Source organism: Chiroxiphia lanceolata, chromosome 16 (genome assembly GCF_009829145.1).
Source record: "Chiroxiphia lanceolata isolate bChiLan1 chromosome 16, bChiLan1.pri, whole genome shotgun sequence".
In the NCBI taxonomy this organism is placed as follows: Eukaryota; Metazoa; Chordata; class Aves; order Passeriformes; family Pipridae; genus Chiroxiphia; species Chiroxiphia lanceolata.
Window position 1 is genome coordinate 5,426,797 of NC_045652.1, and position 25,217 is coordinate 5,452,013.

Consider the following 25,217-nt stretch of genomic DNA (forward strand, 5'->3'; position numbering starts at 1 on the left):
ATTCAGTCTGTAAGTACGCGGCTGCTTACTCGACAGAGGAGAACAGAAGTTTGGTGTTTATGTGGTTTGGTTCCTTTCTGCTGCTTGGCAGGTTTGTGGGAGCACTGTCCCTTGGAGCAGGCCCCTTCTGCTGCAGCAACTGCTGCCCACCACATCTCTACAGTTAGCTCAGATTAATTTTTTCCCCTTATGACATAAGCAAGAGTTTCAGCCTCTTGCTAAATATCCACAGCTCATGGAGTCTGCTTTCCAATACCTCCCCACAGGCCAATACTTGCACATATGTAAAAAATTCATTAATTTATGTGTGACAGCTGATTCAGGTCCACATGTGTCCTTTAATGAGGCTCTGCCTGGAAACTCAGCATCAAAATGGTTCTGATTCAGTGGCCATCTGAACCAGGTGAACCCTTAAATAGCCTGGAAAAAATAAGGAGCTAAAATGTTTCTCCATGAGAATGCATAAATATTCAAATGCTAAACTAAAAGGGCTCTCGTCTCATCCCACAAGCCATTTGAGAGCATTGCTCATTCAGCCACGGGAGGATTTTAGTACTTTAAAAAAAAAAAAAAAGCGCCACAAAACATCTGCAGTCTGCAAAGAGCTGTTCTGCAAAGCATCTCGTAGGCATTCTGTGATGCATCCCTGAAGGATTTATTACCTCCAGCTGGCTGAGTCGCAGCACATCCTCCTTCCTTCGCCTAGATGGCACTCTGCAGTCTGGAAAAGCCTTGTGCAAATGAGCACGGGGGGCGAAGTTTCAGCACTCGCAGCCGGGAGCCCGGAACTTTAATTGTAATTTTGTCAAACTATGGTTACATGAACGGGCAGGAAAGGAAAGGCAGGAGAGAGAGGGGAAAGAAATTACAGTGCTGGAACTTGTCAGGGTTTATGAGCTCTTGGACCCTAGAACAGTCTTTTCTCCTGGAGGAGGTGCTGGTCCCTTAATGTTCACTTGATAAAAATGTGCTGTGTGTTCTCCTTAACCAGTTCCACCACTCACCCACCTATTTCTTGTCCTTGTAGGTGCTTCTGAGTCTTTCAGGTATTCAATATTGGGCCCACCTGAGTTTCTTCACTCTTTGTGTCCCCCAGGTCATGCAGCCTGGCCTTCAAAGGCTTGCAAGCAAAGCAAAGGGGTTAGAAAACAAGGATGCTTATTAGTTAGGTACTGATATATTGCAGAGCTGTATCAGTACCTTCTTACTTTTAAAGGCAAATTTATTGCCTTCTACAGGTTTATTTTTCTGGCTATTCTGGCAGGAAGAGAAATGTCTGAGGGCATCAAATACAAAACAGGATCCAAAAAAGGCAGTCTGGGGAGGATGATGAAGGGATGTATGGGGATGTGCTGAATTGACCAGGGAGAAATGCAGTGAGGTGGAAGTATGAACACTGATGGAGGAGTTGGGAACAGCAAGGTGCATTTTTCAACTGTGCCAGCATCCTCAATAGAAGCAAAGTACCATGGCCACATTGGTGCCATCTTTCCAATGGTTTGGGTTTATGGCATGGATTTCAGATTGCAAGAAAATCAAGGTCCTTAATCTTTGCAGATGTCTGGGGATGCCCAGGGTACGTATGCAACATGTGTCTGTGATTCCCTATATAGCTTACTGTAAAATTGTGAAATTTATTGGCTTAAATGGGATGAAAGGTGGTGAGTACATGGTATTCCTGGTGGTCTCCTTTCCTTAGTGTGTGTTGGTGAAGGGAGATTTTTGGCTATCCGTATGGCCCTTGCCTGCATGGGGAAATACACAGCAGAGTATTGAAATCAGCATTTGCTTAACCTGGAGCAACTGTCAGTAGCCTTTAGCTGGGGTGAGACTCCTTCTAATGGAAGGCATTAGTGCTGGGAATGGCCCTCCCTGCCCGTGGGGGACTCAGCTTTCACGTGGTGCCTGCAGAGTACCCTGAGGCACTTGCCTGTGGCTTTGTCCCAGTACAAATCCCCAGCACACATTGCTGAGATGTTTTCCATGAGCAGCTTTTTGCTGGGTGGCAGTTCTCAGAGCAGTTCTCAGAGCAGCAATGGGTTTGTCAGTCCAATGCCCATTTTCACCAGTTTGTGTTCTGCCCTGGAAGCCCACGTGTGCTGCCTGTGGTGATGGGGTGAGCATGGCTCACCTGCTCCTCTGCCAGCTCCCACTGCTTCCTGCCCTTTGCAGTTACTCACCTCTGGCAATTACCTGTGTGTCTGGATGCACTTCCTAAAGTTCTCCTTCCCTTTAATCTCAGCCCTTCTAGTGTGGGCAGCTCTTGTACAGCTCATTCTTGCCAATGTGCACAGGTCCAGCTTGCCAAACCCATGTGCCTCGTTTGTTGTTCAGTGTTCTCTCAATAGTTGTTGCCTTTTTGGGGCTAATGAGCTCTGGGAAATGCTTCTGTAAAGCTGCTGCCCTGTCCTTCAAATCCCTGCCCTCAAGGTCTGCTACTGCTGAGACAAGGTAGGAGAGGATGAATGTGTGCAATTGGGAGGTTTAAATAAGTAATATTACATAATGGTTTAAAAGCTTTTCATCTTCTGCTGCCCATTGATCACAGATGTGTCAAAAGAAAACCTACCTATCCATCTGCATGCACCCACCCTCTCTCTCCATCCCTGTCCTTCCATTCCCTGGCCAGTGCTCCCTTTCACAAAGTGTTGCCTTCTGCATAACAGTTTGACTTGCACTCAATGCTCCTAAACTTAATAGCTACTCTGAAAAGCACAGTTCCTGGTGGAACTGGTGAACCCACTCTTTCTTCAGAGCTGCTTGACCCTGGTTTGGACAGCTTTAAATTCTGTTAATGCCTTTCAGTGCTACACCCCATCTTGTCCTGGGCCTGCCTGCCCACAGGGATGGAGGCAGGAGAGCGATGGGTATGGTCCTGGTGGGTTGTCACTCGTCACACGAGCCAGGAGGTGTGACTGGATGGAGCACAGGGGTGCTCATGCAGGATGTGAGTCAGCTGAAGGAACTGTGCTGTCCTGACATGGAGCAGACAGGGACAGTGAGTAAGAGGTGGCCTGGACACACCGTGGTGGAGCACCAGGAATAGCCTCAGACAGGGACAGTGAGTAATAGGTGGCCTGGGCACACCGTGGTGGAGCACCAGGAATAGCCTCAGACAGGGACAGTGAGTAATAGGTGGCCTGGGCACACCGTGGTGGAGCACCAGGAATAGCCTCAGGCTCCGCAGAGGAGCTGCTGACATGGGGAGAACAGGAATTTCAGGATTCTGACGGTGTGTAAGGAGGTGGCAGAGCTCCAGATGGGGTTCCCCATGTTATGAGCTGGAGCAGACTCTGAACCTGTGCTGCTTTCAGAGCTGAAATAGGTGTTCTTGTCTGTCTGCTGTCCCAGCAACACCGTCTCTGTGCCAAGGGAGTGTCTGACTGCGATCTGCTGGGGCCCAGCAGCAAGATTAATGCTTCTGGGAATTTCCTGGTGAGACTCTGTGCTATTTACCAGAAGTCCCTTGAAGGCAGAAATTATTGCATTAAAAGATTAAGGCATCATTAATCATGTTTTTTTCTTTCCTTTTCTTCTGGCAGGCTGGCTCAGTATTACTGGTAAGACTTTTTTTTTCCCCTTTTTTTTTCATTCAGAAGAAAAAGTTTATTCAGGTCTTTTCTATGACTGTGCCATCCTCAGGCTCAAGAGGCTCAAGAAAATTTCAGGCAACTGAGTGGAATCGCTCATTACTGTGAATACAGATGTTTTGATCTCTCACTTTCTAGGTTTCTTTAGAGTGATGCACTTAGTTCATGGTTCTTCATAAAATTAATAGAAATAATTGCAAAAATTAAATATTTATATGATATTGTCACCATCCAAAGATCCTGCCTAGGTGGCAGGGGAGCAATAAGGGATGGAGGGTGGTTGCAGATGTACTAGTTTCTTCTGGTATGGTGGGGTTGAGGGGTGGTGGGGTGGAGGGGTTCACCTGGTTCCTGGAGCTTCAGTGTGCTTCCCAGCTATGGTCTGGCCCCAGAAAGAGTGTGGTTTAGATGCCCATTTCGGAAATATTTGGAAAATAATTCCTAACTTTTCAAGTAGAAAACTGGAAACGTAATCCAGGAAGAAATAGCTGCTACGACAGAAACAGGGCAAATGTTTTAATTTGCTTTGGTTACTCAGACACTTTGCACCACGGGCCATAGACACGGTAAAAAGTTGTGCCCGGCTCCCTGGTGCTTCATTCATTTCCATGCCCACAGCCTTCCTTTTGTGCTGTGTCAAGGGGGGGCCCCAGCTGTGCCTCGTACAACTGCGTGCAAAGCATTTCTTAATTTATGTGCTAATTAACCTGACAGAGCGACTTGATTGTTGGGAGCTCGGGCTCCCGGCAAGCCTGTCTTTGCAGGCAGGGATCCTTCCCTTTTATTTTAACTAGAGCAAGGAGTGCGGGGCTGGAGCAGGGGGAGGCAGCGGCTCCTCGAGGGGGGAGGTTCGGGATGCGATAAGTGCGAGCGCTGTGGAGGATGCGGCGGCTTGAGAAATATCTGCTTTCAGCCTCCCCTTCTAATGGAAGTCGTATTTTAGAAAGTTTTAGTTAACGTCATTCGGAAGTTTATTTCCATTTTATCTTTTTAAATAAAGAGGCTGTAAGGCTCCTGGCTGGGTTTTCATGTTTCGCTGGCTGGGAAAAGAGAGGCGAACGGGGCTGCTTGTCTCCCGCGGGGATGCTTTCGGGGCTGCTCAGCGTGTTCCTGCCGTCAGCGCCTCTCAGCCTGACCTACCTACGGCCGTGACTCATCGGCCGCCTCCCTGGGGCAGGTGAGGATATGGGATGCGCTTCTGCAGCCTCCGGAGCTGCAGCCATCCCCTGTGACACGGCACGCAAAGCCCTGTCACTTGTGTGTCCTGGGGCCACTCGGGTTTGCTTTGCTTCCTGTGCTGCTGCTGTCCCAGCCTGGGCACCGAGTCTGCCCAAAACTGCTGTTAACAGAGCAGAGATGACCCTGTGCATTGCTGGCAGGGCCGGGGCAGCTTTGGCAGCCCTGGGGTCGGTGCCAAAGTCCTGGGCTCTGCTGTGGGGAGGGGGGACACAGCAGGCAGAGTGTGCTGGGGAGTCCACGTGTCAGCCCACACCTTAGGGCTGGCCCTGTGATGTGCTCAGTGGAGGAGCTGCAGCCCAGCTGCTTTGCCCTCCCATTACCCAGGTTATTGCAAAACCAAACCTAAACTGTATAGGAATTAATGGCTACTCTTTCTGTGCTTTTCCTTAATTGCTCGTTTCCTACATGCATAGCACAAGCTAATTTTAAGTGAATTAATATAAAATGAAAGTCTTGTATTGACACTTTTCCCGAAGAAGCCACTTCTGTGTTAAGTGGGAGCACAGCAATGGCCAATTCCAAAGTTGGACTCAGGACCACTTCAGCATTTATTCCCTGCACTGCCAGTATCTGGAACTACTGTGGGCTTTTGATGGAAGTCTGTGTGATGAGAGCACCCAAATCCCTCAGAAATAGAAATTATTTGTGTTCCCACATATGCTTCAGTTGGTTGTCTGTAAAATGGGTGAAAGTGCAGCATTTGCCTCACAGATGTGCTGAACACAAGAATGACAATGGCACATCTCATAGCCTGTGATGCACAATCTTCTCTCCCCCTTTAATCTCTTTCTTCTTGGCTGGACCAGTCACACCCTTCCAGAAAGGTGCACACATACAGTTAATATGTGAGAGTGCTTTGTTAATAAGGAGCTTTTTCAGCCCAGCACCAATGTTAGGACATTTGGACTAATCCATCCTGTGGGCTGGAGGCAGGCTAGACCTGCTACTTGCTTTGTTCTCTGGTTTCCTCATCTGGGATAGGGGAATTTTGAGCATATGGATAAAGCTAAATCAAAATGATGAAGTATTTCATTTCAGACGGAGGGCATCCACACAAGAATAACTCTTCCAGAATAGCTTATCACATAGACAAACTAAAAAAAAAGTGATCTATTTTAACCAGAGGAATGAAGGAGGTATAGAGCTCTGGGTGACAAGCACAGCTCCCAAAAACACATAAATCACAGATCACAATAGGCTCTTTTAGATCTACAGAAGTGCTGTTTTGGTAATGGAACATCATGATCCCATCTATACGTGCATGTACTATATTTATACTCTACACATGTATGTATTCCAATTATATATATAAAAAATCCCCTTTATAGGGTGTGGGCTTTAATTAAGAACCCTGACGTGTGCTTTTTACTAAAATAATATGATAGAAAGGAACGTAATTTATCAAAGAAACACTGCTGAATTTATGACAAGAACAGGGAGATAATGGGATTTCTGAGACAGTGTGGATGCTCTTCACAGTGATTTGAGAGGGCAGGATATGGGGGAACTTAACTGAAAATGAGTTCTTTTTTTTTCTGAGATTGTTTTAAACCTAATGTATTTGCAACTCCTATTTTATGGATGCACACAGTTCTTATATGAATACTGAATGTTTTAAATCATTTATTGTAACAAGTAGTTTTCTCCTGGAAAAGATCTGATGCTGCAGGCTCCATTACAATACATTCTGTCATAGTGCCAGCCTTTATTTCTTTTTAGTCAAAGCATTCTAACAAATTCCAAACTTGAATTTAAAGCTGCTGTTCTGACATGTGAAACGTTGCCTCATCGCTCTGGAGGTTTGTCGCATTTTTTCCCCCTCCTTTTAAATAGATGATGTGCAGAGTCCCCCCAGGTAATGCAGGCACAGGTTTGGGTGGAAGTGCTCACAGTGTGTGGAAAGCACAACACCCATGTGAAGGCAGAGGGTGCTTCATTTCTGTATAGCTGGGCATAAAGGCTTGACAAGCCCTCCTGTGCTCCTCTTGTGCCTGATAAGCTGACCCCAGTGCCCTCACTAATGAGCAGAAATGAGTATTTCTGCCTTCAGCCCAGGCTGGCATTCGGACCTGTGGTTCTGCAGGTGCATGGTGAGGTGGGCAGCAGGCAAGGGAGTGTCCTGCTCCTCCCTGATGGTGACTTTGCTGAGGCTTTGTGGGATGGAGTGCTGGGCAAACCACATGGTCCTGGGGAGAGGCTGTGAGGCTGCTGGGCAGCTCTGCTGAGCCAGCTGGAGCAGTGCCCTGCGTGTGATCTGTCATTTTTTTAATCTCTGCATCCTGTGATGGTCTCAGTGGGAAGGTACAGAAACACAGCCCAGAACTATCCTCAAGTTGTTCATGTGTCCCCTTCGAGGAATAAACCCCAAAGACCTCAGTTGTTCTGTGTTGCAAACAGCCCTGGAAGGCAGTCAGAGCTGTTGGTTCCCCAGGTACTCTCCATGGGGCATCCTTTCCTCTTATTCACTTGGAATTTTTCCCACTGCCAATAACCTCATTTTTGGTACTGTTAAGGAACCTGTGTCACACAGAGGTCAGAGGTGGGGCAGCTGGGGAGAGCGTTTAAGCACAACTGGGAGGGTTCCTCACCTTGCTTGGTGTCCAAGCCAGGAGGTGCTGCTTTGCACATCCAAACTCCGCCTGCACCTTCTGCTCTAGGCTCCTGACTTCAGCTTGAGCCCTGGAATTCTGCCCACGTCACCCATGCTTATCTCTGAGTGAGTGGAGTTGATCACAGCTGAGGGCTGTGCTTCCAGTGACTGCTTGCCCTGTGCTTTAAAATACTTACTGCATTTATTGCTTCTGTCAGTTTTGGCTGGGCCAGGAGCCCCATGCTTATCAGAGTTTCTTCCTCTCAGAGGTAATTGTAGACTGGGGCTGAATTGTCCCTACCACCTCTTGGGAAAACTGCATAGCCTGAGCTACAAAAGCCTCTTACTATCAGGCAACTTTTCCAGAGCCAATATAACTTCAGAGTCTCGTCTGAATCCTTCACATATTTTCAGGACTATCCTTGAAATATGGTCACCAGAGCTGCTCAGAGCATTTAGCAATGGTATCTTGGATACTGGATGCTGAAATAACATCCTTTCCCTTCACTTGCTTGTTAATCTCCTATTTCTGTAGCCCTGGATCTCTTCTCCCCTCTTAGTAACAGCATCACATGAGCTCACGTGTGGCTGGTTCTGTACAAACCTCCTCATTTCCTTTGCTTAATTGCTGTTGTCCACATGATTAGCATGACCCGTGTACTTGGTCCCCAGGCAGGCACTGTGCCATTTGCAGCTATCCAGAGCACTTTGCTCAAATCAACAGATATTACCCAGCTTCCCAGATCTGTTCCCATCGTTAATGCTGCTCCTGGCACCCAGCACTGCTGTGCCCTCACTGCATCAGCAGTGGCTTTGTGCATTTCCCAGATGATTGAGTAATGTACTGAATAGGGTTGGATCAAGGACAGAAACTATTTGGCTACGTGTCTGTTTATCATGTAGTACCTATTGGTTGACTAATTTTAAAATAATTTGTGTGCCTTTATTTTGTATAAAATACTTCTAGATTGAGAATCTACTGCACATAGAAGTCTGCTTTGGGCTTAGGTCTCTGTTAAAGTACTGATGCAACCAAAGCACCTGGTTTACTTGACATTTTATTTTCCATGGTTGATGATATGATATATATGTAGATTAGCTGATCTTTAGTTCCCAGATACCCCATTTATTTATCAGTATTGGCTTATACTGAGCTTTACCCACAGTCCTCAGATGAATCTTGCTATATTTTTTGAATGTATTAATAGTTGGCTTAAACAGCTCAAGGGTCTCCTTGGGCAACTTGTCTTCACACATTTGCTGAGTAATACAAACCTGCTTGTTTAGGAGCTTGTTTAATGAGAATTTTTTACAAGAGAAGGGGTTCTGGCCAGAGGTGCAGGTCCTAGCAGTGCTGTGGATTACATTGAGAGTTAAAATATAGCAATCCTGTTGATGACAACTAGCAGCTTTAGCTGACCCCAGCTTACAGGGTGTTTCTGGATGGCTTTAATTTGGCTGGCTTGGTTGGCTTGTGCCTGTCCTGGCTGGCTCTGTCCCCAGCCTGTCTGACAAGCAGGAGGGCAGTGTGCAGGCAGACCCTGCTCAGTCACCCATCCCGGGGCTGGGCTGGCTACCAGGGGCAGTCACGGGCTCAGGCTGTGTGGGTGCTGCAGGCTCCCAGCTCAGCCTCTCCCTGGCACAGCCCCCACTGCTCCCCAGGGTCTCTGATGGGCGTGACAGAAATGCCAACAGGAAATTCTGCTGCAAATCACCCATACTGATAATTGCCCACAACTGTCCTGGAAAGGAGCCAGGTCTGAAATGAGGTTATGTCGCACGTGGTCTGTTCTGTATTCCATAGGCACCTACAGAGAATTATTGCTTCTACAAATAGGAGGGACTGGAGTGGCCTGATTTTGGGTATCTGTATCAATACTAATGAGCTTCTCTCTGCAGCTCCCTCAGCGGGAGCACAAAAAATATTGGCTTTCCCTCTCCCCTGGGTGAGCATCTCCTGGTTGCAGTGGTGCAGTGAGGCTCCATGGGAGCCGAGAGAATGGCTTGCCAGCTCCTGGGGCACTGTACTCAAGAAGCCAGGGCCTAAAAATAAAGAGCCACCTTGTCCATAGGTGCAAAAGCACTGTTACCCTCAGCCAAACCTGCAGCCATGCCCAGGCAGAGGCAAAGCCATGGCCAGGTCAGCAGCACTGGTACATTGGTACATTGGTACAGGCACCCTGGCTGCTCAACGGCACCGCAGCCACCACAGGTAGAAACTGCTTGTCCTTTGGGCAAGGTCCAAACAAAGCAATATTTGGCTTTGTTTCTGCTGCTGCTGTCATTTCTGTAGCTGGTTGCTCGAAAAAAGAGGGCACACTGTAGCTTGTGGGGCTCCGCAGCACAGTAGCCTGGTCTTTCAGGAGGAGTTTGGCTCAATCTGTCCCTGTTAGGGATCTTCTGCGGGAAGATTGTTCAGTACTGCCTTCAAACAGCACCTGCCAGGGCTATCCCCTGGGATTCTTTACTCCCAAATCCCCCAACAGAAAAGACACATTCACATCAGTGGTGAAACAAAACGGGAAGAATTAAACCAGAAAATACAGGTGGGAAGGGGAAGGTGGTTTTTTGAGCCCTGTGGCTGTCATGGAGTGCTCTGCTGACGTGCCAGTCCCCTGTGATGCACAGCATATGTCAGGGCAGCTCCCTTTAAAGGGATAACATCAAGAGATCTGAAGGGCTCTCTCCTTTTATGTTCTCATTTCATCCCAGTGTATTACACGACTTTGCTCAGGTTTTTCAGTGGCTTCCTGGGTAATGCTTTATTACAGTGATGGTGTGGAGTTCTAGTTTGTGATAATGGGATCTATAAAAATAATACTGATTCTGCTGTGTCCTGTAATGCTTCCTACCTGGGAACACTTGAAAGCTTTTGCAAATGTTAATTTCCTATCATTTGGGGTAGAGAAGCACCTCCAGGTAGTGCAGAGAGCATGGCAGCAGGGTGTGTTGTGCTGGTCAGCTCCCTGGAACAGCATACCTTTGAATCATGGGCTTCAAACAATTGAGGGTCTTTTTGTACCCAGAATGAGTAACTAAAATAATTGCTTTTTTAGGTGTTTAGGTTTTTCTCCTTTGTCAATTGGAGGTTTTCAAACAGACTTTAGATAGTATGAGACTAAGTTCTGAGAGCTGAAGGTGCTGTGAAGGGAGATGCAGCCTTGGAGAAGAGTCAGATGAAGGTTGGGAGAAAAGGATGGTTACAGCATTTCACAGGTTGTAACTTGATGTGCAAAGAGATGAAGGATGCTGTGACCCAGCAGACTGCAGTCCTGTGTTGAGGACAGGCACTTTGGCTCAGAGCAGCATCCTTGGTGCCATAAAACAACTTTCCATGTGGTGCTGCTCTGTGCTGGGTGAATCAATAGCCAGATACCCAGGCACAGGGTGAGGCCCCCAGGTATCCAGGCTCAATTTGGGCATCTATGTTGCCCCAAACAACGTGTCCTTGGTCAGGAAGAGGAGGGTGAGCTGAGCCCTCGGGACTCCATCCTGCTTCTCCCTGGGGAGCTGGGGTGTGCTGTCACTAGTGGGGCCTGCTGGGAAGGGGTGATGCTGTGCTGGGCATGGAGCAGAGCCAGTGGCATAGCCTGGACAGCACACGTGGCAAGAGAACAGGGCAATGGCTGTGAACTGGGTAAAGGCTTAATGGATTTCCTCGAACTGTGCTCTGTAAGGGCCTGGTTGACAGGATTTGCCCTGTATTGACACGGGTTTTCAAAGAAATGAGGGCTGGGTTGTACAGCAGCGCCGTCGCTTTCCTTGGCTGACCTGCCATGCTCCCTCCTCTCAGGGTAACATTAAAATGAATATTGTACAGCAGAGTGCAGCATAATTGGCTGCAGACAATGCATGTGCTGTGCTGTTCTGTGCAATATCGATTGCTCCTTGTCCAAATACATGTATCTAAAATCAGTCCATTAAGCAGCAGCCTGTTGGGTGGATGCCAATCCTTTCACGCTGCGGTGGCTCTCGCTCCATCCTGGCTGTGCTACGAGCTCTGTACACAATCTGCTGGCACACCCCAGCCTGGCACACAGGGGCACATGGCCACGGGGGATCACTGCCCATCATGGTCCCTCAGACACTGCCTTGGTGGGTGAATCCTCTTTGTTCTGATGGGTAAGTCTCTCCTTGTGCTGGTGTGGACAAATTCCCAGTGATGTGTGGCACTAGTGCCAGGTGCTCTTCAGGGCTTGTGTGAGGCTGTGATAAATCCCAAAGGAAAACTCTACTGTTTTTATTAGGCAGATGAATTAAGAGGCAACTCCACCATGGCTTGGTAGAGCCCAGCCAGCAGAGGTGGGTCCTGGAGGTTGGTGACATGAGCAGGAGTGACACAGATGCTGTTGGGGCATGTCTACGTCCCAGCACACTGCACAGTCACCTTGGATGTTTGAGATGGTAAAACCAGCTGTGCAGCTGCTGAACAGGGTTATTATAGGCTCCTAAGTCTACTAAGAAGAGCAGAGAGGAGCTTTTCCACCAGTGCAGTGGGATGCAAAAGAAGGAAGATCTGTGCTGCTTTTCTCCATCCTTCCTCTCCAGTCTAATTTCACACCACGTGCTGCAGCTGTTTGGAACTGAGGTCCATAGATTCCTACATCTTATTCTATACATATGTACACATATATGAATGGGAATTATTCCTCTGTTAAATCTCAGTAAGCAATCTCTTTCATCCTGCAAGCATTTAGCCTCCTAGCAGATCCTGTAATAAATTCATCTTCTTTATCACCCCGTTAATCGGTTCTACCAAACCAGTGAGCAGTGAAATCCTCTGACCTATTGATTGATGTCTAATGTTGTATTTGCAGAAAGCAAATTACAAGAGCCACTGTGTGCTTTTGGTACTGCTGCTGAATTTGTGCCACAGGGAGCTCTTTTGGGATTAGTGTCTTGGCCTGTGTGTTCCATGTAAGACCAGTGTGTAAAGGTCTGGGGGAGAAGGACTTCTTCTGTGGAGTTAAAGCTCAAGCAGAGAAGAAAAAGGAGTGTCTACTGTTTTCCTCACCCCACACTATCCATTTTAGAGAGAGAAGAGCAGTATGCTGTGATGTGACAGACTGCTAGAATCAATAGCTGAAGTTTTAAATCATGGAGAATGAAGAAGAGCCTTGATGTTTGACTCCTGAGGAGCTGTTGGTGGCAGTAGTGGCTGTTGGGACGGGGCTTTGGGTTCAACTCACCTGAAGTTTGGCATTTATTCCATAACATGGGACAGAATTCCCCGTGGGCTCACTCTGCAGGAAGCAAAGACTGAGTTGCACATCTGGGTTGCTATTCAACCCACCTCAGTTGTTCCTCCCTCTGCAGTTTAAAGGATGCAGTGTGTGGGCTGTGGGCATTTAACACTTCAAATTAATGTTTGATATTTAGGTGGGATGCACATATGCCTAGGTGTGCAATCAGTTCTTCAGCTCCCTGCTGTGATCTGCTGACATGAAAGGCTTAGTTATAAACTGTGTTTGTTGTGGCTACAAATAATGCTTTGAGGCCTCCCAGAATTGTATTAATACAGCAGTTGGCAATAGCTGAAACTCCTCTACATACTTCTTTCCCAAGACAGTGTGGGGCATGAGAAAAGCAGAAAAGGAAACAGAATAAAATATCCCCATGGTATTTTTCTATTACACATCTGCCAAAAGTTGAAGAGGTATGTTGAGACAAAGGGCTGAGCCCTCAGTGTTGTCCAAGGGAAGCAGCACAGAGAACTCCATTAAACCCTCTGTATTGCATTCACCTTTGGTTGGCTCCCATCTTTTTCCTGGTTTCTGAGATGTCACACATGAGCTGTGGGGAAGGGTGGGCAGTGCAGGTCTTTGCTCTTGATTTCAGCTCAGAGTTTTAAGACACACAAGTAATGCAGGGAGTGTTACTCCATCACAGCAAATGGAAATGCACATTCCTTTGGCTAGCATGAGTTTTTGTTGGGGCTGTTTTTGGCTGAGAGTCCTAATTCACCCTGTTGCCCTGCAGAAGGGATCCCTGTGCACAGGAGCCATTCATGTAGAAAACCATTTCTTCCCATTTCTACTGAGTAACTCTCATAACAAAATAAGGCCCGGTTTCTAAAGGCTTAAAATGTGGAGAGCACCAACTAGCAATTCAAATAATAAATGTGCTGTCATCTAATGAGAATTTACAGAGACTAGAGCTGGACCCTCTTCAGAGCTGCACAGTGAAGGGCAAGGGGCTTGAGCAGCTTGCAGTGAGTGAAATTTGGTTAGATAGGGAAAATGTTCTCACTGTGAGGGTGGTCACACACTGGCACCAGGGCTCAGGGAGGTGGTGCAACCTCTGTCCTTGGAGACACTCAGAGCTTAACCAGCCACAGCCCTGAGTAACCTGACCTGATGTTGACTCTGGTCCCAGCACGAGCAGGGGCTGGAGTGGGGACTCCTGCCAACCCCAACTGTTCACTGCTTCTGTCATTTACAGGGGCAAATTCTCTGTTATTGTTAAGCTATCATTTTGTAGATCTATTTTTGTCATGAAAATACACTGCTTCATGAGCAGTGGTGTCTCTGAGCATTCATTATTCAGAAAAAGTTTGTCTTCCAATTACACAAGATCATAAGAAGAAAAGTGACTGGTTTGTCAGAACTGCAGAGCTAAAATAAGCTGCAGCAAGCACATTTCCTTGGCAAGGAGCTGGTGTCTCTAATTAGAAAAGCTCTGGAGAGTTAATCTACTTGGGTATGAGACCTATTGCTTCCTCCTGCAGCATGTGGTGGCTGGAGCTGAGCAGCTCTGAAAAAGGCCTGGAGGCTGGGCTTCAAGACAATGAATGTATCTTACTTGGGAACTTATATATATATATGAGTTTCCCAAACATTAGGTTTGGTGTGCTTCTGTCAAATGGCTGAACTGCAGCAGGGCTGAGAATTGACTGGGAATTGAAGATGTAAATTCTTTTTAGTTAAAAAAAACGTGCTGAAAGTCCTAATCTCTGGCAAGCAGCTGCTGCAGAGAGTGGAGTAAGTTACTGTACCACCTAACTGGGTGAGAGCAATGCCCTCAGCAGGCAGGAAGAATAGGAATTGCTTGGAGGTGCCCAAGACTGGCCTGGTTTCTTTTTTAGGGCGGCCATGCCTCACCCTCACAGAGGTATGGGCAGTAGGAGGGGAAGAGGTTGTGCTGATGACCCAAAACAAGCCTTTTGTGGGCCAATAACCTCACCCACGCTGCAAAGAGATAACCTTGATATTCCAGTGAATATTGAAGCTGTCCTCCCCTCTCATGCTAATGCTCTCCAGAGCAGGGGGAGCAAGTAATCAGCGTTGCAGCAATCAGTCAGGTTTGCCTTGGCACATGATGAGTTTAATTATTTTGCAGTTCACTCCATGTTCTAGCTGTAGTGATGTTTATTCTGGGAAGCTTCTCTGCCTGAGGTGGTACAAGGGTTTTAATTTCAGACAGGAGCTTACCAAGTTGGGTGTTTGGCCTGGGCTCCAAATTTCTGGAGTTTCTCTGAAGTCCTGGTTGACTTTATTAGACTTTATCAGTCCCGGCTCCTCTTCTGAGACATCTACCACATGTGACAGTTTTGACGTGGACACTGATGTACTGGAGTCGACTGACGAATGCCATCAGACAAAAATAGCTTGTGTGTCTTCGTGATTTGAACCAAATTGCTTGGTTTAAAAGCAAAAGCCTTATCTGACTTGGCCAGTACGCTGCACTTTGTCTCCTCCCCAGCAAAGCTTCTGCCCCTCCCTCCAGCTGAGCAGTTCATGAGCTGGAGATAACATGAACTCATCTCTAAGGCAGACGCCTGGGGCAGGAGGGGTCGGGTGCCCCAGTGCTGCAGTGATTCACTTTTGGGCTCTGGGAAAGCTTGGGATTTGTGTCCCATGTCCAACACGTGCTGTGGTGCCTCCACTGGCACAACTGTGCGGCTCCCAGGGACTTCAAACCCCTCCCTGGTGCGGGGGGCAGCTCTCCTTCAAATACTCAGCAACCACTGAGCAGGTCAGCATTGGCTTAGACCTCACATTTGCTGAGTTATTAGTTAGTAAAAAGCCAGGCAGGACTTTCTCGGGCTTCAGGCAGCTGAGAGTTTGCTCTGTAACAGACACTCTCCTGCCCAGTTGCACCTGGGTAGAGCCAAAGTTAAGTTACTTCATTTTAGTGCTTACGTATATCTTTCTCTTAATAGCAGAGTCTCATCTCTGAATGGTCCAGATTTTGCACTTTATCCATCTCAAGCTCTGAAAGTAATATAGAAAGTGGTGCTGTAGGATTTTTTGTCTCTACTGGCAATCTACTGTGTGAGCACAACACCTTTGAAAACTAGGAGAAATACTTTTATTTATGGAGGCAAACTCCCTGGGAATGTGCAATTGATTATTCAGACCTCATGGTGCTGCTGCAGAGATTTGTGTGGCTGTGGCTGACTTTGATTCCCTGACAGCCTGTCTCATGCTCCTGTCCCTTAATGCAGCTGATAGCATTAAGTCATGCACTTAATCAAGTGAAAGAAATTGTTTCTCCTTATTCAAAGACCTGATGACTTTATCCAACAGGGAGGGTCTCTAACAGAATGAGACAAGGAGAAGTAGATGAGATAAGAAACATCCACAGGGTTCAATATGCAGTGAAGTAGGAGTGCTTTTGAGGGCTTCAAATTTGGAATAGAAAAACATTCTGAATGATCTATGGGCAAAGTCGGCCCTCTGGCTGGCACTTTATCATGGCATTTTTCTGTATCAAGAAGCCAAAGATTACGAATAAATTAAGCCCAGGTAATGAAACACAAAATTGTTAATTTAGCTGTGGAAGGGAGCTCAGCTCATCATCAGGCTGCTCAGGCGTGGGGACAGCACAGAGCACAAGTGCTGCTCAGAGGAGGCGGCTGGCAAGGATGAGTGCAGGGCCCCAGATTATCCGTGTGTGCTTGGCTTTCCTCATGGTATTTCCATCACTGATAATGAGGAATTAAACCATAAATCACTAATGTGTGAAAAGAAAGGTCTTCACAGGGCTGGGTACTCCCAGGTAATGGTTATCCTGATGAAATTAACTCAAATACAGCGGGCTCAGGAGGAAGCATAATTCTTCCTCCTTTTCATGCTACCGATTATAACAATGATCTGTGCAAAACCAATTTGACTATTAGACCATTCCTTCTAAAATAACTCAAAGCCATTTACAAGTATCCTCGTAGAATTTGCTGCAAGTAGGTGCCAGAGCGCTGAAAGCCTGTTGGGTTTCATTTGCACCTTCCATGTTACCCTCCAGCTTTGCCACATGGAGCCGTTCTCTCTGATACGTGGTATTCCTGCATTTCTGGGGAATGGCAACAAGGCAGGACGAGGCACAGTCCCTCCAAGGGGCAATGACAGTGTGCTCTTAGTCTTTAAGAGGTGGTTCCTTAAGAAGCCTTACGTGGGTGACATGTAAAACATGAGACAGGCCCCAGTCTGAGCTCTGCTCTCATGAATATATAGCAACTCTGCCACACTGAAATTGTTCCAGGGTTTTTCTAGTGAGGATGTTATCAAAATCTCTCCCACGGGGAGCAGAAGAGCTGCAGAGGAGTCTGCCCCCTCCACCAGGGCAGTTTGAAGTTGGGCTGTCTTGCAAAGGTCTGTTGCTTTTATTCTCAGAGTTACAGGCAAATAAGAAAGGTAAGGAGTGAGGTATTTTCACTGGGTGATGGGGTTCTTTGGAGCAGTGAATCCCCCAGGAAAGCAGAGAATAGAAACCACATTCCTTTTATGCATGCTGCACCACGGAAGGGAAAAAAATGTACATGTGTTTCCATGCCCAGGTTCTTTTGCTTGAGCAAATAATGTTAGTACTTGAAGTTAATGAAATGTTGGCAGTAAAAGTGAATGAAGATTGTGTGGAATAAGGGACTGCAGGCTAAACACGGACTAAATTATTGATAAATGATAACATTTTTTCTGACATTTAAACCATTTAAACTTGCAATCAGCTGGTAAAGCCACTGGAGTCTAGCAGAACAATTTTAAAAGAAGCCACCATTTTAGGGATTATCTACTTACTTTTAAGCAATTGCATAACTCCCTTGTGTTAAGGAAAGACAAGTTTCTACCTTTTTGAAAAGTATATATCCTGCTTGGCTAAAGAGTGCAGAAAAACACTTGATTGTTGGTGAGTCACTAGTGAAATTATTAGATTTGAATATCTGGAGCCTTGAAGTGCAAGCTATAGGTTCAGAGGCTGAAGAGGAGGACCAAGAGCCAGGAATGTTTCCAGAAGCACAGTACCACACCCATGAGCTTTGGTGTCCCCAGCTTTGTCACATATGTGCACATATCTGATAACAAAGCTCTTAAAGGTCTATGAGCAATCCCAAAATCTAGGGTAAGGAGGGCTTCTCAGTCACATCTTCATCTTAGCCCTGGCTAGCATGGTTTAGAGCATCTCAGTAGGTAGCTGTTTAGTTGTCAAATGCTCCTTAAAACCAAAATAAATGGGTCTGAATTTGTCATAGTGCATGACACTGACAGAGCTGGAGCTGCTCAGTGCTGTGGTGTCCTGCAGGATGTTGTGCCAGCATCCTGGAATTTATTGTCCACATTTTGTCACTTGTTTGAAGGCAACTGAAGGTGAGCTGGCAGCATGTGAAATGGTTTGTTGGCCAGGTAATCCATTTGGCATGTATTTAAGCTGGTGTGGGATTGATCATGCTGGGTTTGGGCTGAACACTGTACTCTGAGCTTACACTGTCCAGTGTATTTAGCAAGAGATCTGGTGTCTCTGCATGTATAATTTCCTCCTCAAAGGACTACCAGGGCCCTCATCTACAGTACTTACCAACCTGCATTTCACTCTCTGTTGCATTTGGTTTCTAACAGATTTCCTTTGTTTTGCACAAGATAAGCCCACACACTACAGAGAACTGATTTGGAGCTCCCTAAACTCAAGTGCTACTTGCATCCATTGATGTTTCAGGCTCATCTCTCTTGTCTGCTGTAATTACTACAGAAAGCAGGATGTGATAATGGTTAACATCAGAATTAATGAAGAAAAACAAAGCAAATACAAAAGGCCATTGCATATTGCAGCAGGCTTCGAGTAGAAATGTGACAGGTCCTTATGAAGAATTTCCCTGTGACTTTTTAAATGCTGATTTTCTTCTTGCAGCTTCTCATTCCATGTTCACAGTGGCTTTCCATCCCCTGGTGATGAGCCAAGGGAGAGAAAATCCAGCCAGCCACTGTCCCCAACATGGTCCCTCCCCAGATCTTTCCTCCCAGGCAGATTGGGAATCACCTTGATGCTGGGATTGTTACAGTTTTCCTGGTGGTTGGGGCCTTTTATACCCTTCCATTGCCAGTTCTGCTCAACTGCTAAATGGTAAGATCCAAACAATTGTGCTGTTACATTTTTTTTTCTTGGACTGCTCTCCTGCTCCTGGCCTGTTCCTCATTTATTTCTTTGGACTGTATTCAACACTCAAGTTGTGTTGAATACACTCAAGGTTGAGTGCTGTCTTTGCCCTGAATGCAGAGGTTTGAGGTGTTCTGTGGGTTCTGCTCATTCCTTCCTGCTGGACTGATCAAAGACTTCTCTCTCCTGGTACGAGTCCAACACTCCCAACCACAAGTGCTCTGACCCAGGAGAATGTAGAAGTGACTGTAGGAGTAGCTGCAACTGTGATCCACCTTGTCATCCCTCTTCTGCTGGTTTACTTCAGCTAAAGGGGCACCTGGGAGGAATTTGATGTTTACCTAAGGCACACCCAACCCCTGGGTAATGCTGGTCGTCAGCTTTGAGTATTTGCCACAATTACTGTCACAAGACTGTATATAAAACATCTTATTTAGTAAATGGATGGTCACATTACAGAACTAATGCACAAAGAAAGTAGTCATTGTCAAAGCACAGGAAAAAAAATAATCTGTTGCTAAAAATAGAAGTGTGACACCTCCTGACTTGCTAACTGGGTCTTGGTCAGGGAATATTACATTGACTTCCAATGTGGTGCATGTTATTTCCAAGTCATAAGCTATTTTTGGCCTTAGGAGAGTTTTGCAAACAGAAGGAGATATTGCATCATACATGTTCAGTAAATATTTTAGTAATAACATAAAATATGTTGTAAGCAGCTGGCTTGGAATTTCCTTCAGAGAAACCTGCTCATCAGCTTCTTAAGGATTATCCCTCCAGACTGGGGGAATTCAGGGGTAGTTTGAGGAAATTTTCAAACACCTTTTTTTGGCATATAGGTAATTGAATATTTTTAGTATTAAATTAGTCTGATCTTCTGAGGATAAATAAACACAGTATGATAATAAGTTATCCTATATGAAATCACAAATACATTTACTGGCCATTTGGTGAGTAGGGGCTTTCTTTGAGCCCTCCATGCAATACCTCTGTGCCCTGTCTGTATCCTCATGTACAGTTCCATATTCCCTGTCTCTCCCTGTGCCCATCCATTTCTGTGCGATGAGGTAAGTAAGGTCTCACACTGTGTTACTGCTGCCTGTCAAAGTGGGGGCATTTGTTTGAGTCCTTCCTGGCCAGAGCTTGGTCACAAAACAGGTCTGACAGCAACATCTCTGAGACTACAACATCTTCATTAATTCAGGCTGAAATTGGCCAGCAGGCTCCAAATTTATCAGAGTGGACAAACAGGCAGGCAGCCCGAGCACATTGACTTTGCAGTCTTGGGAAATGAGGCTAAAAATAGTAGTGTATTTATTTCTGGAAGAATGAAATTGGGTTTGATCTACCAATCCCTTTAGTTAATAAGGCTAATGGAAATGAGATTACACTGACTGATTTATTATTTCTGGTGGTTATTAATTATTGGGTTTTTCTTTTGAGTAATTAAAAGAGAATTTTTCCTGCTTTAAGCAAGTGCACTAGATCTCATTAATCTGAAGTCTTAAAAATATATTCTTTACCTGGAAAGCCTAAGAAAGTGCTAGTTTTTTAATAACTGTTCATTTGCAATGTAAGACCGTGAAGCTACTATTACAAAAGCTTCTTTGAACCTTTCCATGTTTCCCTGAGTGTGTGCTTTGTACTCCTTGGCTGTTTATTGGCATCTTGGTTCTGCCTGCCTCCCTTTCTATCCTGTGTAGATCCTGAGTTCCTCTGCAGAACCAGCCATGGCTAAATTTAAGCACGCAGATATAAAATGAAAACTGGGGTGGGTTTTTTTTTGTTGTTTTTAACTACAAACTTCAGGTTCCCTGCGACAGACCTTAAAACAGAGGCGTAGGTTGTGGTGATTTCAGGTGGTAGCCCAGCTTCTTGCTCCAAGGGCACGTTGTGGAGGCAGCTTTGTGCTGTGGCAGAGGCAGCGTGGTGCCATGGAAGAGCCAGGTGAGCCAGGGAGCTGCTGTGGGTTACTGCTGACACCGCTGTGCTCCCGACAGCAGCGCGATGATGGCTTTTAAAAACAGGACTCCTTGCCATTTGGGATTCTTGTCAGCGCGTCACAAATGTCGTGAGGTCGGGTTTGTTTTTTCCCCCCCATTTTTCTCTCCTGGTTCTCTCCCTCCTCAAAGGAATAAATGGGTTTTGTCGGTGCGGGGTTTGCCCCTGCAGTGGCAGCGCAGGGAGCACCGGGGCTCTGCGCGGTGGCCGTGGCTCCTCGGGACGGCGGATTTGCATTCACAGCGAGCTACGGGCTCAGCCCGGGCTCTGCAGAGCTTCTAATGCTCCTGTTATGAGGCATTTGACCTTTGCAAGGATAGAAACGTCAGCTGCCCGCAGCGCTGCGGGAATGGAGGCAGGACTTCCCACCCTTCCCCTGGTGGAGCTCTGGCGAGCCGTGCTCAGGCTGGAGAGCTCCTGTTGGTGGGTGTTGGCACAGCCACAAAGGAAAGTTGGGCTCGACAGCTCGTAAAGATTGTGTTGACAAAAAAGAAAGCCAAACAAATCTTCAGCAAAGCCAAACAAATCTTCCCATGAAACCTAGCCACGCTGTGAGGCGATGTGAGCACAAAACAGGGAGAAGGAGAAGGGCAGCGTTTGGCTTGGTCAAACCACTTGCCCGAATGATTCAAGCACCTCCTGCCAGCCCGCTCAGCTGTCCCCAAAACTGATCCCTGAAGTCTGCAGAGTGCCTGTCAGAGGGTTCTGGCTGCCTGCAGAATGCTGCAGTGGTACCAAGCCAGCCCCACAGGTTCCAGCAAAAGCCAAGGCTGTGTTTGGCATCAGGAATGATCCTTGGTGCCCATATAACTCCTACAGGGAGAAGCTGTGCTTATTGCCAGTGGTTTCCAGGTCACAGTGGGCTGTGCCCTCAACTGGCTTCATCCCTTGGGCTGGCTACATGCCCTTGTGTCCACTTAGCAGGAACAGTGGGCAGGATGGGTGCTGGGACACCACCTTCCTCATGCAGGTGACCGAGAGCAGGTGGGATCCCCCATGTCCCCCCTGCACATCAGAGTTTATTCAGCTGCAAATCTGGAATAGTAGAAAGCTTAAGCTCCAGGCTAAACTGCTATCCAAGTCCGAGGTGGGCTTTTTATTGCTTTTAGTACATAATAAACCTGTTGCCAAAGCTCTGTAATTAACCTTTTTTTGTAAAGAGGAAATCAGTTTCCACAGTTTCCTTGCAGAACTTCTCCATGATGTTTGCATTCTGTCTTGAGCGAGCTAACATTTATCATCCTTCAATAAATCCTGTGGAGAGTCATTAGGGCTGGCAGCAGGAGTGTCCAGCTCTGAGCAAGCACCTGCAGGTACCATTTCCATGGCAATTTGCCTCTGAACTCAAAATCAAATTCCTCAAAAGAGAAGCAGTCACCTTCTGCAGAAAAGGGAAGGACGGTTCAGGAATATTCTCTTTTGCATTAGGAAAGCAAAAGGGAATAAAAGCAGTTTTCAGGAGAGGAGAAAAAAGCAACTTCTCCTGAATTCAATTGCTGGTAGGGAAATCTGTTTTAGAGCAATGAAACTGGAACCCAAATTCATCCCTCTAACTACTAACACCATGATGTGGCTGATGTTGGTCCCTACTGTTGGAGTATGTGATGGAGAATCCAGGAGATGAAGAAATTTCAGGAATGGGACCTCCCAGCAGAAAGTTTTGTGGAAAAATATGTTCTCAAGTATATTTATATTTCCAGAGAAATAAACATTCTCCAAAGGTACTCTAACAAGTAGGTCCCTAGCAGAGAAGATCAAATGGGTAGTTATTCTCTCTACACGCTGACAGGCTGCCAAGACATATTGCTTTTCCTAGGGAAAATGGAAAAATCAATGTAAAAGAAGGAACAGGATAAGTTTTAACAGAGAAAAAACCTTAAGGTTTTATCATGTGCACATAATTTGATATCATTTTTCACAAAGGGTTTGCAGGGCTGTCCATTCTGTCAGCATTGAGGAGCTGGTAAGTGCAGGTGAGCACGAGGGGACTTGCTGCTGAGGAGGTGTTTGCACACTGGTATTGGTGAGCCAGGAAATATAAACCTGATTTTGTGCCATAGGGAAACTCATTGAAAGTTCAGGATTTGGAAAATTCCCACTTTTTTTTTTTAATTAAAAGTTGATTATATTTCAGTAACGTTTTTTCCAAATTGATGCTACGTTTTTTTCAGGATGGGAATGTAGAAAATGTCAAGTGTGATACAAGGGCCCTTAATGTTGATAGAACTGTTCTTATTGGAAAAGAACCTTTTCTTTAAAACTTTTGGCCAGTTCTGGGTGAGAAACTGGAATTATAGGACTGACTTAAAAAAATCCAAATTTAGAAATAAAAGCTATTTTCTGGGTTTAATACCCACTTATTTCCCTGATATGGGACATTTTCCGGGTTCTCTTTGCAGTCACAGGTGACAGAATACTTTTGCCAGTGCTGAGACATGGAAGCAACAGCTGATACAGTCCTGGGAGCTGCCATGTGAACTTCTGGGAGCTGTGGCACTGTGGTTTTGTTTATATCTACAAATAAGTTGGAGCTGTAATTGGCACGTGTTTGGATTTACGCACCATAATATTAATTATGAATAATCAATATTACCCAAATAAGTTCTTAATAATAAAACCCCACAGTCAGATCTGTCTCAATATTACACTGCAAAGTAACTGGGAGATTTGCTATCTCCTTAAATAAAAATCCCATTTTCTCAAACCAAGCTGTAACCAGTAAGAATTGTCGATTTTCAAGACTTTTAAAACTGAGCCAATAAAACATACTCTATGTTACCTGTTCTCCACCTGGAGTTACATGATCTCCACCTAGAGTACCAAAAAACCTTGAGAGCTCTCAAACAGAATTATTGTTTTTTAAAAAGCAGGGAAATGAGAATGTAACTCTGCAAATTTAGCATTTTGAAAGGAATTTTTTCTTGAATAAGAATGTTGTAAAACCAATCAGAGAGAAAAGTGCTGCTATGAAGAGACTGTTGCATAAGGTGTCTGAGATAAAGATTTTACTGTTTTTCATGTTCTCATAAAATTTTACTGAAATGGAAGATTCTCTCTTTACATTTCCTTTGTTATGCACATGCTTTGAATACAGAGATAATAGCTACCTTTGCCTAAACCTCCTGGGCTGATTTGAATGTAGAGTTGGTATTGCTCTCCAGTTTCTTTGCATCTGGGGGAAAAGTATCAGTGTTTATTCCAGAAGAGTTGATGAGTTTTAAGTTCCCCCAGACATCAGAGAGATTTTAGTCCATGACTGAAATCAATTGCAATATTAACTATCAGCTTTAATATTTAAATATCTTCCAGTATCAGGACCCAGAACCTGGTTTGCTTTTCAAAGCAGTTTGAATTTTTCAAACTTAGTTTTTTTCATTTTTTTTCAAATGCAAGATTTTTTTTTTTCTTCAGCACAACCTATAAGCCTACTTAGCATGTGAAATCACCTTTTGTAGTGAATGGGAATTTATGCAAGTTTCTTTTTTTTTAAGGCTGATTCTCACAATAACATATTCTTCTGCATTACAGACCTTGCCCTGTCGGGTTTAGGGAGTTGTACAAGCCAACAAGCTTGTGCTGTAAGGATGCTTACAGCATTCTTAAGGATGCTCACTTAGGAGTTTTAGGACATTCTGAAGAACAAGATCCAGTTCTTCAGCAGAGCTGGTCATCCTACAGACAGTCCTGCCTGTTGTCCTGCTGCTCTGTATGAAGATCATATTCCCAGCCTCTCCCAGTGAGTAATTGTGAGCTTTTTCTGAACTTTTCTTAACTGTAAGAATTGTCTTTGAAGAAATAAAGTTACTTCAGACTTCTACAGAGCCATCCTTGAACCTGAGGAGCACCTGCAGTGAATGGCTGATGCAGAGCCCTGTCTTGACACTGTGAGTCAAAGAGATGAAGCCAATGTAAGGCAGAATGTTTAATTTTTCCTGTGAGTCACTGAAGGTAATATAAACATTAGTCTCCAGCCTACAGATACTTCATTCACTTTACAGAAGGTGGCAGCTGTCTTCAGGCTGATGAAATGACTGATATAAGCAAAACAAGCTTCTGAAGAGGCATTTTCAGGATTATCCAAAGATTGGGGCTTGCATATGGCCAAATGTTCCCTACAAGCAGGTCTGCACAGAGATGGGCTCTGGGTGCTATTGCCTGTGCTGCTGCTTTCCTTAGGTACTCAGACCCCTGCTCAGAAAAATAAGTGTTTAATTAAATCCAGTCCAGTCAGGGAACTGTTGATGTGTGTATTTAGCTTTAAAATATGTTTAAAAGACATTCCTTTTAATGGGACTGAAATATGTGCTTAATATAAACACACTTTTAAATACTTTCTGAAACAGTGCAACCTTACTGTTTGAAAGCTTTTGTGTGAGCTCAAGACCATTTTGTTACAGTGCTGCAGGAACTGTCTTATTTCTGCTTGCAGATAC